The 12,270-nt window shown below is 39.0% G+C and overlaps 2 long non-coding RNA genes across 5 annotated transcripts in view; one reads left to right on the forward strand and one right to left on the reverse strand.

The window, feature by feature from the left end:
* The window catches only part of LOC129457727 (uncharacterized), a 138,802-nt gene that overhangs the window by 109,888 nt on the left and 16,644 nt on the right, over positions 1-12,270 (forward strand). The window lies entirely within an intron of this gene.
* Positions 1,414-6,958, reverse strand: LOC134731703 (uncharacterized). The gene is made up of 2 exons (XR_010114177.1): positions 6,774-6,958; positions 1,414-2,558 (listed from the first exon to the last, which is right to left on the reverse strand). It is a non-coding gene; the product is annotated as an uncharacterized lncRNA (long non-coding RNA).

Here is a 12,270-nt window from a genome sequence, read left to right on the forward strand (position 1 = left end):
ATAAAGGTAGAGTCTATGTTGGGGGAGCTTTTATAGGTCCAGAGCTTAGTTTGTTGAAGGAATAAATGAATTGAGATGATCAAAGAGGAGTATTTCAAAAACAAAAGGAAAACATTGCCGTTACACTGTTACTTGTTCTTCTAATTCTCACCTTTTCCAAGAAGATAACATAACTGTGATAGTTCAGTTTTATAACTATCTCACAATTTCTCAATAGTTTTATAACTATCTCACAATTTTGTCAGAGACAAAATGCTAAGTAGGTTTCTGTGCCAAAGAAAGCCAGCAGGTAAAGAATTTATGTCCCATTCTGCCTGGTAGCTAAGTGTGCCCAAGTGATTAGGTTTTGGATAATGGGATATGAGAAGTAATAAGTAAAACTTAACACCTTCAAAATGGAAGGAGTGTTGTCCTCCCCTCGCTTTTCTCCCTACGTGGGAATGTGGGCATGGGAACTGGAGAAGCAATCCTAGACTACAAAATGTAAGCTGTGTGTTGAAAATCAGAAAGCAAAAAGATAGGAGTTCCACTACCAGAAATGATGGTGTCATCTTTTCAGCCCCATGCTGCTAATGCTCAGACTGTTATATGAGACAAAAATCAACCACTGTCCTGTTTAAGCCATTAACATTTTGGCCTATGTTACAGAAGTCAAATCTGTACCCTAACTTATACAGTGCCCTTAGGTATTACATCCCACCTCTCGGATCATTCCCTGCTAATTCCTTGTGACCAGTTGGTATCAGGCAGCTAGGGAATTGAAAGCATGGGAGGTTTGGATCAAGAAAATGATAAGAATATTATAAAATTGAAGAAAGAAGAGGAGGAGGGTGAGAGAATGTGAGATGAATGTCAGCTGAGGTCATTATTGCAAAGCCACTTGTGATGAGAACTGAAGCCTGCTCCATGACCATGATGAAGAGTCACTCAGGAACCTTTTCAGGATCAGACAGGGATACATGGAAAATGAACCTCTCAGAAGCAGAAAATGAAAGGAGAATGATATGAAGTAATACAAGGAAACACACAGTAAAAGAGCAGGCTAGCCTCTACTTTGCAGCAGTAATGTAATGAGGCCTAAACTCTGTGATTGTTAAAATTAAACAGTAAAAAAATACCAGGGCAGGGGGGAAAGGGCAAAAGACACAATCCTGGCAAAATGGACCCTGGGCTCCTATTTCAGACACCTGGTTTCCATTAATCTCTCATCCCTGTAGATTCTTATGGTGCCTCATGCCTCCCCCTAACCTTGTCCTGAGCTGGTATGTAAATTAAACCCCTAGGTTTAATCTTTATAATATTATAGGAGGGGGAACAAAGATACTAAAAGTTGAAGATAGAGCCAGATTCCACAGGATCCACATATGTACTAGTAGAATGCCCCAAATAGGTAACACGGACAAGAGAAAGAACCACAATAAAACCAGATTTTATTTCCTCCTTCGAACTCCTACCTACCCTTTCCCCTTTCCAAAATATGCATATACAAGTCGTGTTAAGAAAACCCTTTCCAGTTGGCCGTTTTCCAAGACAGGGTGCAGCTGGGCCGAAGGGCCACATGTTGAAGTTATTAATATGCCTATGCCCTTCTCCCCCACTGAGTTCACTGATCAAAGGCTCTGCCAGAGCAGCAATGGATAGCCTTGCATAATGGGAACTGAAATTTTACTTAAGAAACCAGCTTTGCCAAAACACACTACCTTTTTAAGTGAAACATTCCATGCACATATTAACCTGATTACAGAAAGGAAGGGGGATCTTTTTTCCTTCTGTACCCTGCTAATAATTTTCTGTCAAGTCTGATTTGGCTTTAGCTGCACTCGAAGTTCTTGTGATGTGCCCCGTTCACCAGTAAACTAAAAACAGAAGGTGCTGCATAAACTCTGAGATAGGATACTCTGTCCATGAATACAGACCCTGCAGAATTCAGTTCCCTGCCAACAAGGAAGGCCAGTGACTTTTCCAGTCTCTGACAACCAGCAGCCTGCCTCTGATTCGCACAGTCGGTGAAGGAAACATATGGAGAAAATGGTGGAAATAATTAAGGGTTCTTGGAGTTAGCAGAAGCATTGACTCATTACACGGGGCCCCTGCCTCAAAAGGGAGTAAACCATTGTGCTTATTAAAGAATGAATGGTAACAAAGCATTTTAAAGTCCCAATCAGTTCCAGCCCCAGGTTGAAGGGCTGGTTAGGTAAGAAAAAAGGGAAACAACCCAGATTTAAAGGAAGCAATATCATTTTGCTCTGCTTGATAAATAGGAAAAGGTAGTTGGTGGTTTATTTTACTATATCCCAGGATAATTTGGTTCCTGCACAGTTGACAACATTTTGTTCTCAGATATGATATCAAAGATCTAGATATTATGCAGTTGCCCAAATAGAGGGCCAGTCCATTAAGAGTCTGAATAAAATTGTCGCTTCTCTTTCAGATGTGTCACAGGGCAGTCCTTGTTAGAGGATAGTGAGATGTGTTGAATGGTGTCTTTGGGATCCTCAAGCACAGATTGTAAACTCTGTTTCAAGTTTTACAGTGTCTCAGATTCAAATCTTCTTTGCCTGCAATGATAAACAGAGACACAGCCTTCTCTGAAAACAAATATATCTCATAAGGATGTCCTCTACTTCTCCAGTCCTCATCCTGCACAACCTATAAGGTTCTGAGCAATTGATAGATCCTAGAAAAGTTCTGAAATGCTTCAAGCAAACAAAAGGTAAATAAAAGGCAGCAACAGTTCAAGTCAGTCATTTCTAGGCATTTGCTTGAGGCCAGGAGTCTGAGACTGGCCTGGGCAACATAGCAAGACACTGTCTCCTCAATAAGTAAATAAATAAATAAGCAAGCAAGCAGGCAGGGTATGGTGATGGTGGTGCGTATAGTTCTAGCTACTCGGAAGGCTGAAGCGGGGGGATTGCTTGAGCCTAGGAGATCGAGGTTGCAGTGAGCTGTGATTGCACCACTGCACTCCAACCTGGGTGACAGAGTGAGACCTTGTCTCTAAACACACACATACACACACACACACGCGCGCGCGCGCGTGCAATTTGAGGTTTTTAATCTGAAGAAAGGGGACTGTTAGGTAGATATTGGTAGCAAAACTGTCACATAATTAGATATGATATTTCATTCTCAGAACATCTGATGGCCTGGGTTTTTTTTCTTTTTTAAAAAATATTTTCTCTCATTATAAGAACTATCACATTAATACAGAGTGGATGTCCTAGATGTCCCAGACTATATGTCTTTACTGGGTTTGGTGTTCCTGTTGACATCCTTTTCTTTGGCTGTCTTTCTAGAATCCTGAAAGACTTGTTGCTTTTCAGATTGAAATATCTCATATTAATGCCAAGATTAACATTCTGTTCTTCTTAGGCAATCAGAAATCATATTCTAGATTCACACTGTTCATAATTTTTCAAAGTTATGGTAGAGAAGACAGGAACGAGGTGGTTACTTAAAAAATACACTTGGCCTTTGAATCTCGCTCATCTCTAGATTCACTCTTTCATGGCATTTAATAAAGAGCATGGCTTTAAAGTGCTGAGTCCACTCCTAAAATTGAATAAATTAGTCTGATCTTGAGTGCTTACCTTTATAGAGTTTAGTTGTGCTGGTTATATTTAGATATCAAAATGTAGGAAATAGTGTGTAAATTCCTGCTAGGAAATCACAATTTCTTGTATGTTAATATAGCCAGTCTTTATACCAAATGGAACTTTAAACTAAATAAAAACAAAACACCAAACTATGACATAGATCATTCTTGAAAAAGAAATGTAAGAAGTGAGGTTTCCGAAAATATTTCATTTCCTTCAGTAAATGTCCTTCATGTATCTTTCTTATACTATGTTATGGTGTGTTTTACCAAAAGAACATTTCAGCAGGTGAGAAAAAAAAAAAGCCTTGAGCAGCATGACTACCCTCCTTGAGCTTTTGACTATGGAAGTTCATAGAAGAGGAAAAGATGTCCTGTGGTTCCCTCAGTGTATTATAAGGAAGGGCATTTATAATCAGTCATTGGAAGTGGGATCTTAACCCACCCCCATTCCTCCCATACACAAGGGAGGGAGGAAGGCAGAGAGAAAGGAAAGCAAGCGAGCAAGCCTGAGGAGTGTGCACATGTAGTCCTCATTCAAAAAAGATTTGAGACAGCAAGCTGAGGATGAGGCAAGAGAATAGAACAGGATAACCTAGTGGTGGAAACAAAAGCTGTACATAATGAGCCTTTAGGAAAGGCGATTAAGTGAAGTATTCTCAGCTGAATCAGTTGTTAACTATTGCATAGAATTTTCTTTCTTTCATATTCCTAACATTAATACATTACTAAACTTTTACTACATTACTAAACACATTACTAAATAGGAGCTTCATTCTGATTGTCTCGATTTTTCCTCCTGTATTGCCATCTAGAAAAGCTTTTGTCAGTACTTAAAAAGCCCACAGTAATTCATGTACAGCAATCCAAAACAACAAGTAATTTTTAGAGAACACTTAGGACTGTTTTTTTTTGTTGTTGTTGTTTATTTTTTGAGACAGGGTCTTGCTGTATCACTCAGGCTGGAGTGCAGTGGCACATTCATAGCTCACTGTAGCCTCAAACTCCTGGCCTCAAGCCATCCTCCTGTCTCAGCCTCCTGAGTAGCTGGGACTACTTTCATATACCACCACGCCCAACTAATTTTTAAATTTTCTGTAGAGACAGGGTCTTACTGTGTTGTCCAGGCTGCTCTTGAACTCCTGTCTCAAGCAATCCTCCCTCCTTGGGCTCCCAAAGCACTGGGATTATAGGCATTAGCCACAGTGCCATAAGACTGTTTGGGCTGGCTACCTCATGATTCTGGGCATTTGCTTTAGTAGGTTTGCTTTGCCATTTTATTTAAGTGATATGAGTGGGAGTAAATCTCCAGGTTTCTGGGAGAGAAATGCCTTTATCTCCAATAAACATCAAGATGAAACCCAAAGTAGATCAATGGCATACTTTTAAGCCTTGTCAAATAACCTGCTGGGTTTTGTTGTTCCCAAGTAACTTTTCATCACTAGTGTATAAAACTTTACTATGGCATCACTGTACCAAACCAATTAAAACCAGGGATGTAACCAGCTACAAAACAGCCCAAGGCAATAAGCTGTGGTGTCAGGAAACAACATTTATATTTAAATCTCTTCTTCACTAAAATAACCCTGAGATGGACCAGTTTTCTTGGCCCACTGTAATATTAGGCACATCTGGCATAACATGTAATTCTTGTTTTGTTATTTTTGAAATAACATTTAAAACACATTTTGTAGAAGTAATATACTTGGTATAAAGTTCAAACAGTAAAAAGGGAATACAACACAAATTAAGTCTCTCTCCCATCCCTGATGCTCCCAATTCCTCAAAAGTGACAGTTGTTACTTGTGAGTCCCTCTTATACTCAATATGTATCCTTGCTTGCACACGCATGCTCTCTCTCATACACTCCCACATAGATACAGTATATATACATATAAAATAAATGTTATTTATTGCTTTATACAAATGTTAGCATACTATGTAACCTGTTCTGCATGTTGTATTTTTTAAAATCCATTTTATTGTAGAAAATACACAAATATAGAAAAGGGCTTAAGACTTAAATGTACCATTATTAACAATGTACTTTGAAGAGCAGAAGCTTTGAATTTCATGTCCAATTTGTCAGTTTTCCTTCTGTGATATTTACTTTCTGTGACTAAGCCAAGAATCTGTGATAACCTAAGGTCACAAAAATTTTCTTCTATCTTTTCTCCTTATCAATGTGTGAAAAAAATGTAAAACTGGACCCCTATGTAGGATGACTTTAAGGCAGACTGTACACCCAAAATCCCTTTTAGCAAAATAATAAAGTTTTTAGAAGATAATATAGAAGAACATTTTCATGACCTTGGGGTAGGGGGGATTTCTTTTAAAAAAAAATCATTTATGAGGCCAGGCATGGTGGCTCATGCCTGTAATCCCAGCACTTTAGGAGGCCAAGGCAGGCAGACCACCTGAGGTTGGGAGTTCGGGACCAGCATGGCCAACATGGTAAAACCCCGTCTCTACTAAAAATACAAAATATTAGCCAGGCATAGTGGTACATGCCTATAGTCTCAGCTACTTGGAAGGCTGAGGCACCAGAATTGCTTGAACCTGGGAGTTGGAGACTGCAGTGAGCAGAGATCATACCATTGCATTCCAGCCTGGATGACAGCATAAGACTCTTGTCTCAAAACAACAACAACAACAACAAAAATCATTTATGAGAACAGGAAATGCTGATAAATATGACTATACTAAGAACTTCATCAGCATATCAAAAGGCATTACAAAGAACACAAAATGCAAGCCACAGAGTAAGAGAAAGTATCTGCAACATGTATAACTAGCAAAGCACTAGCATTCAGAATATACAAAGAACTCCTACATGAGAGAAACAAATTCAAATCACAATGAGATACCAGTACTAACCTTTTAGCAGTACTATAATTTACAAAATTGACAATATCACTCTAGTGGTATTCAAAGCAACTGGAACTTTTCATGCATTGTTAGTGGGAGTGTAAAATGGTATCATTTTAGAAAACGTTTAGGTGGTGTATTATCAATTGCTGCATAATAAGTTATATATATTTAGCAGCTTAAAACAACACACATTTATTATCTCACAGTTTCTATGTGTCAGGAAACTAGATGGAGCTTCACTGAGTCCTCTGCCTCAAGGTCTCTATCAAAGCCTCAATCAAGATGTCAGTCACACTTGGGGTCTCACCTGAAGCTCAAACAGGGAAGGATCCTCTTTCAAGGTCATGTGGTTGTTGGTAGGATTCAGTTCCTTGCCTCTGTCATTGAAAGCCTCAGTTCATTGCTGCCTGTTGGTTGCCCTCATTTTCTTGCCACTGGACTATGCCATGTGGTAGCTTACTTCATCAGAGCCAAGAAGGATGAGAAGAAAGTCTACTAGCAAGAGAGAAGTTACAAACTTATATAATGCAACCATGGGAGTGACATCCCATCACCTTTGCTGTATTTTATTGGTTAGAAGCAAGTTACAGGTTCCATCCAGACTCAAGACAAAGGTATTATACAAGGATACACATACCAGGAGGCTAAGGTAACATGGGGCTATTTTAGAGTCTGTCCACCACAGGTAGCAATCTTATAAAGTTATGTGTTATCTGGTTATGTGTTAACATTTACCATATGATCCCACATCTAGGTATTTATTCAAGAGAAATGAAAATATACATTCATACAAAGATCTATACATGGATGTTTATAACAAGTTTATTAAAAATTGCCCCCAACTGGAAATAACCCAAATATTCATAATCTGATGAACAGGTAGTTAAATCATAGCATAGCCATACAGTGGAACACTGTTTTGCAATAAGAAGGTGGTACTGATACATGTAACAACATAGATGAATCTCCAAAGTCTTATGGTTAGTGAAAAAAGCCAGACACAAAAGGCTACATACCATATAATTCTGTTTATATTATATCCTATAAAAGGCATAGCTACCAGGAAAGAATACAGATTAGTAGTTGCCTAGGCTGGGGATTGGAAGGGCATTAACAACAAAGGAGGGAACATTATGGTGATAATGGAAACAATTTATTATTTATTTTTATATTTAGTGGTGATTACCCAGTAAAATATGTGTGATTACACACACACATATTTGTCAAAACTCATAGAACTGTGTACCTGAAAAGGATGATTTTTTTCCGTATGTTGATTATACCTAAATAAATCTGACTTAAGCAAGTAAAAACATTAGTACTCAAGGATTTTTGTTGTTGTTGTTAAAGACAATAGAGTTTGAAGTTTGGCTAATGGATATATTCTATTTTGTTAATGAATTTTTGAAAATTAAAATATATTTATCTTTTTTCTGAATGTTGTTTTCCCCTCTATGGAAAAAATGCCTTCTCAATTTATTGACCATGTATTGAACTCATGGGAATATTCGCCTCTCATTTGCCTTGTAATTTTGAGTATTAAATACAAATTCATAAATGCCTAAGACTTAAAACCATCATTATTTACATATAAAGGCTAATGATAATAATTATTCTCACTTTCTGGACAAAACACGAACTTTAAAAGATTTTTAACTTCATTTACCCTCTCCTAACCTAAATGCTAATGTGCATTTTATTTCTATGTAGTTTTTTTCAAGCTACACAGTTATTGTTTCACACTATATGTATTCATTTAGATTTGCCTATGTACAGTTTCAGTATTTTTAAAATGTTCATGTCTTTTTTGTATCAAATCTTCTGTCTAGGATCATTTTCCTTCTAATTGAAGTACATTCTTTAATCAGTCTACAAGTGGCAAACTGTTTTTGTTCATTTAAAAATGTGTTTATTTTGCCTTTATTCTAAAATTATCCTTTTCTGGGTATAGGATTCTATGTTGGTAGTTATTTTATTAGAGCAGATTGGCGATACTATTCTACTGTCCTCTGGCTTCCATTGTTTGTGTTGCATAACAAACAGGGAAGGATCCTCTTTCAAGGTCATGTGGTTTATGTGGTTTATGAGATTGACTATCTAAAAGCTATTTCTTTGAAGGTAACAAGTCTGCTTTCTATGCCTACTTTGGCCTCAGTTTTCTGCATCCTCACTATGATATGTATAATTCTTTTGTTTTCTTTTTTGTAAATTTTTTTTTTTTTTTTTTGGAGATGGAATCTTGCTCTGTTTCCGAGGCTGGAGTGCAGTGGCAAGATCTCAGCTCATTGCAACCTCTGCCCCCTAGGTTCTCCTGCCTCAGCTTCCTTAGTAGCTGGGATTACAGGCATGTGCTACCATGCCTGGCTAATTTCTGTATTTTCAGTAGAGACGGGGTTTTGCCATGTTGGCCAGGCTGGTCTCGAACTCCTGACCTCAAGTGATCCACCTGCCTCAGCCTCGCAAACTACTGGGATTATAGGCACGAGCCACCGTGCCTGGCCTATATAATTATTTTCTTCCCTTTTCTTCTTCTACTTTCCATTGTACTTTGAATCTCTGGATTTGTGTCTTTCAATATTTCTAGAAAATTCTCAGCTGTTATCTCTTCAAATACTGGCTCTTTACCGTTGTCTTTCTCTTCTCCATCTGGGACACTGACTGAATATATGTCAGACCCTCTCACCATGTGCTTTATATCTCTTACCCTTTCATCTGTATTTTCTATCTTTTTCTCTCTATGTTCTGCATTTTAGGTAAATTCTTCTGATCTGTTTTCTGATTCATTATTTAACCATGCCCAGTCCGCTGTTAAATTGAGTCCTTAATTTTAGTTATTGTATTTTTGTCATTTGAATGTTACTTTCTTGTCCAGTGACTACATCCCAAAGCTCTTTTTAAAATTTCTTCAAGTATATTCAGCATAGTCATTTCATTCTCTGCATTTGATCATTTGAAGATCTAAGTCATTAAGGCTCTATTTCTGTTGTCTCCTGTTTCTCACTCATGGAGTCTAATTTCCTTGTGTTTTATTTATCTTTGTGAGCTGATGCTGAGAGGTGAAGCCGACTGGACTTCCTGGGTCGAGTGGGGACTTGGAGAACTTTTCTTCCTAGCTAAAGGATTGTAAATGCACCAATCAGTGCTCTGTGTCTAGCTAAAGAATTGTAAACGCACCAGTCAGCACTCTGTATCTAGCTAAAGGATTGTAAATGCACCAATCAGCACTGTAAAAATGCACCAATCAGTGCTCTGTGTCTAGCTAAAGGATTGTAAACGCAGCAATCAGCACTCTGTAAAATGGACCAATCAGCAGGACATGGGCAGGGCCAAATAAGAGAATAAAAGCTGGCCACCTGAGCCAGCAGTGGCAACCCGCTTGGGTCCCCTTCCAGGCTGTGGAAGCTTTGTTCTTTTGCTCTTCACAATAAATCTTGCTGCTGCTCACTCTTTGGGTCCACACTACCTTTATGAGCTGTAACACTCACCTCGAGGGTCTGTGGCTTCATTCCTGAAGTCAGCGAGACCACGAACCCACCGAGAGGAACAAACAACTCCGGACGCACCACCTTTAAGAGCTGTAACACTCACTGCAAAGGTCTGTGGCTTCATTCCTGAAGTCATCAAGACCACAAACCCACTGGAAGGAAGAAACTCCAGACACATCTGAACATCTGAAGGAACAAATTCCAGACACACCATCTTTAAGAACTGTAACACTCAACACGAGGGTCCGTGGCTTCATTCTTGAAGTCAGCAAGACCAAGAACCCACCAGAAGGAATAAATTCCAGACACAATACTGTGTTTTTGAAAATTATTTGTAGAGATAATTTTAGGTATATAATGAATGTACCTTCTGCTAGTGAAGCTTTATATTTGCTGTGTCAGGTAACTGTGGCTACTATTAGTCCAGAAAACCAACTTTAAATCTTGAGATTCCATGGATTTCCTAGTGAATTTGAACTCAGACTGTCAATCTGGATGAGACCTGTTCTATCTACAGATTACCCCTTGAGGCTACCTCAAGGTTGTAGCCTCTTTTGGTCCTAGTTTATTGTGTAAGGTGTCTCCTGTTAGAATCCTCTTTTGTAGGGGCCCTGGACTTTAAATTTCATACTCCTTTTTCCTTTAATGATGCTTTCTTAATATTATGAAATTTCTAGTCATGATCAAATTTCTAATTGTCTTAAATATCATAACTTTAAAAAATATATAGTTTGAATCAGGATCCAATTACATTTACACTGCCATTGTTTTTAAAAATATGGTTTTTAGGTCTATTTTAATGCATAAGCTTTTTCCTTCCAGTGCCTTCCGTCTCCTTGCAATTTATTTGAAAAAGAAATCTCTTTAATATAGAGAGTTTCCCACAGTCTACTTTTGGTTTATTGCATCCCTGTGCTATAGTTTAATGTGTTCCTCTATTCACTATATAACTTTGGTATTAGTTTTCTAGGGCTGCCAAAACAAATATCATAGACTGGAAGAATTAACAGAAGTTTATTTCTTCACAATTCTGGAAGCTGGAAGTCCACAATCAAGATGTTAGCCCTTCTGAAGGCCTCTCTTCTTGGCTTGTAGATGGCTGTCGTCATGTGGTCTTACCCCTGGGCCTGTCCGTGTCCTTATCTCTTCTTCTTATAAGTCATGTTGGATTAGGGCCCACTTCAGTAAGCTCATCTAAGTTTACCTCTTTAAATACCCTAGCTCCAAATACAGTCACATTCCTAGGACTTCAACATCTGAATTTGGGGTGGGGAGTGAGGGGAGACACAATTCAGCCTGTAGCACCTTAGGAATTGGATCTAGAGACAGGATCTTGCTCTGTTGCCCAGGCTGGAGTACAGTAGCCCAATCACGGCTCACTGTAGCCTTGCCCCCCCTCCCCAGGCTCAAATGATCGTCCCATCTTAGCCGCCCAAGTAGCTTGGACTTCAGATGCATGTCACCATTCCTGGCTAACTAAAAAAAAAAAAAAAAAAAAAAATTGTTTGAGACAAGGTCTTGCTATGTGGTCCAGACTGGTCTGAATCTCCTGGGCTCAAGCATTCCTCTCACCTTGGCCTCCCAAAGTGCTGGGATTATAGATATGAGCCACTATGCCTGGCTAATGTTGTATTTTTCCATAGATAGTGACATGATGTTTGGTTGCTGCTTTTTTATAACATTGTGTGTAGAAGAGTAGAGAGTAAGGTAAATAGTATTTATGTCCAGATAGGGACATGCTTTTTGTTTGTTAGGAGACTGAGTCAATAAATCAAGAAGAGTAACCTCAGTATACCATAGACTTCAAATCCTCTAATTGTGGGCTGCTGTTGCCATGTGTTTTGGGTGGAGGCTTGGGTATCACATAGTGGGTTTTTCTCACTGTTAGGTTCACAGTAGGAGCAGGAAGGGGGTATTCTTGGTGATCCAGGTCTAGCGTCCATTTTAGGCAGGCCCTGGCAAAAGGGCTTGGCAGTGGGCTTTCTCCGTGTTCCTGTTCCTCCTTTCCATAGCAGCAAACGCTACTCTGAGTTGTTGGTGTTGGGCAAGAGTTTTCTGCTTCTCCCTTAGTGGTAGCAGATATCTGATGCGTATTGATGTAGGATCCTGTACCCATGACCTTCTCCTGCTCCTGCCCCTGCCCCAGGGGTGTAGGGTTTTTTTCCTTCTACTCTCTTTCCTTGCCACAAAGTGTCTTCTGCCTGTGTCCATGGGGCAGTAGGGTTAGCTATCCCTTCCTCCAGTGCTTTTGCTTTGTAAGGGAGAAGGTCCTCTGAAACAGGCTGTGCTTAATGCTTGTTTCCTAACATTAGCTGATCA

Source organism: Symphalangus syndactylus, chromosome 11 (genome assembly GCF_028878055.3).
Source record: "Symphalangus syndactylus isolate Jambi chromosome 11, NHGRI_mSymSyn1-v2.1_pri, whole genome shotgun sequence".
Taxonomy (NCBI): Eukaryota; Metazoa; Chordata; class Mammalia; order Primates; family Hylobatidae; genus Symphalangus; species Symphalangus syndactylus.